The sequence below is a fragment of the Schistocerca gregaria genome, unplaced genomic scaffold, assembly GCF_023897955.1.
Source record: "Schistocerca gregaria isolate iqSchGreg1 unplaced genomic scaffold, iqSchGreg1.2 ptg000387l, whole genome shotgun sequence".
NCBI lineage: Eukaryota > Metazoa > Arthropoda > Insecta > Orthoptera > Acrididae > Schistocerca > Schistocerca gregaria.
Window position 1 is genome coordinate 6,043,907 of NW_026061829.1, and position 2,785 is coordinate 6,046,691.

Here is a 2,785-nt window from a genome sequence, read left to right on the forward strand (position 1 = left end):
GGAAAAATTATGGCTGTAGTTTCCCCTTGCTTTCAACTGTTCGCAGTACCAAGACAGCAGGGCCATTTTGATTAGTGTTTCAAGGCCAGATCATTCAATCATCCAGACTGTTGCTCCTGCAACTACTGAAAAGGCTGCTGCCCCTCTTCAGGAACCACACGTTTGTCGGGCCTCTCAACAGATACCCCTCCGTTGTGGTTGCTCCTACAGTACGGCTATCTGTATCGCTGAGGCACGCAAGCCTCCACACCAATGGCAAGGTCCATGTTTCTTGGGGTGGGGGGGGGGGGGGGGGGGGTGTACTTTTCATTAATAATCCAAATTATTAGCATTGAGATTGTTGTGTCTTAACGTATTATTATAATACATTATTAATGTCAGTGTTATTATTATTTTGTTTTCTGTGTAATATTGTTCCTGGTCATGTGTAAGTTAGCGCCTGAAGCATCTAATCTAGTCAGGGTAAATAAGCCATAAATAAATAAGTTTGGGAATTTTGTTGCAAAAACTACAACAGTTAACTGATAAAATTTGTCAAAGTTTCTTCACTCTGAATGCTGTCTGATTTTGTTATCTGTATGTCAACTGCTTTGTGTTCATCAGAGTATCTCAGACTACCATGTAGCCTAAAAACCACCATGTGCACCCCGCAAGTACTTACCGAACTGAGTAGCTGCTTCCTTTGTGTAGTGTACCCTGACCTGTCTAGGAGAGTCCTACAATTATCCACCCAATAATGGAGGTCCAGCCAAGACTGTCAAACTCAACAAAGCCTCTGGCCGAGATTGTCCACTCGGCTCCAGACCTTGGGACCCCAGTCAACTCTGGAAACTGTGCTGCAAATCGTGAGCTGTTCTTGCACTCGATATGAGAGGCCAGCAGCCTCCACCAGTCATCTGAATGAACTGAGGATGACCTCGGAACCCTCGCAAAAGGCACTGTCAGAACTGATGCCACTCCTCGGAGATGACTGCACCCTGCAAGCTCGATAGCCACAGGCAAAGATGCCCCATCTCGGATGAGGCTCCCTGACAGACCTACTGAGTGCATATTGGCTATCTTTCTGGCTCTGAACAATATTTCCCTAATGTGTCCAACACTTGTGAACCCCTCCTCCAGTGAGCTCGCTCAGATGCCGTCGGAGGAGTGACTCACAGACGAGTGGGCGTGGCCGGACAGCCAGCCTCGACATGCCTAACCTAGTAGTGTAGTTAGTCGTTCAAGAGAAATGACGACTGTGCTACACACTACTTGAATTTCCACTTTAAAGTTACAAAAATGTGAGACTTCTTGTATTTAAGAGGTGTAAACTCATGGAATTTAAGAATTAATCTATGAAGAGAACAGAAAAATCTAAAGACATAACTAGCTGTTGTCCACATCTGGAACCAGTGTGTAACTCAGCTTTACTTGTTTCTTGTCAAGACAAGATTTAAAAAAGATTGTGCTCTGGGTTGATCTATATTTATTTTTGTCGTTATGAAATTTTGAACTTTATTTACAAGCCAGTCAGTGCCCCATTGTGAATTTACGGAAAAGCTGAATAATGCAGCAATACTGAGCATTAGCTGAAGTTTAGATATATTAGGAACCTGTGCATACTGTCAGTCTTTTAGCCTCCTTCTTTTAGAGAGTCTTTGTACATATGATGGACTACAAGCACACTTTTATAACAACAGCTTAATAATCATATATTTTACTCTTCCATAAAAAAAAAATAAATTTAAATAACAATCAGTACTTTTCAGCCATGACTAGAACCCCCCAAAAAAAGATCTATGCAAAGAGGCATCGGACGTCTCAACAGTGATGACTGACAACTGTGTCATCCTCAGCTAACCAAATTAATTGGAGGGGCACGTGGTCAGCACACCTCTGTCCCGGACCTTGCCAGTTTTTGGCAACGGCGATGCTACTTCTCAGTCGAGTAGCTCCTCAGTTGGCCTTACAAGGACTGCGTGCACCCTTATTGAACCTTGCCCACACAGCACAGTACAGAGAGCTTCACTCACAATGTTTCATCGAGATGTGCGTCGGTTAAAATCACACGTGGTTTCTTACAGGGCTCAGAATTTTGCTGCCAAGCTGGATAACAGACATGTCTAATCCCACAACCATAGTTTTTTATTACAGTCCCAATGTATTTGACTACATTGCTCGCTAACAAATGAATACTTCACTTACCAACATTTACAGGCTTTGTGAAAATTGGCTACATCTTTCAACAGAACTTTGCCCACTTCATCATAGCTTGATGTGAGGAGTAAGAATATCGTGGTCAAAATTTTGTGTTTGCTTCCAATAACAGTATGCTATTAATCACTTAACTTAAACCATATGCTAGTACATTTGTATGTCATCCTGATACCAGGTTCCCACCATATATTTCATTCCCTTGAGAATCAGCTAGCAAATCTCCTTACACTCTATTCGTGCATGGTACGACGTATGACCAGCTGTCTGCTATCCTGAATGGACTCTTCCAAACTGTGACCAACAACCACCTAAACTGACTCGTGTGATGGAATGGGGCATTTACACAACATTTTAAAATATTTCACATTCCAAGCTAAAATTTCAATTGAAACAGGAACTTTCTTTCTGTGGCCATAAAATGATGTAGACCTAACTATGAAGCTATTATAATCGTTACAGGACAACTTTTCAACACTGTCATACAACATACACAAGTTCTTGTGAGTTCATAGTAGAGGTCCACCTTGAGCCATGCAATTAATTACGAATGAAGCACGGTATTGATATTAAATGTCTGAGTGATAGTCAG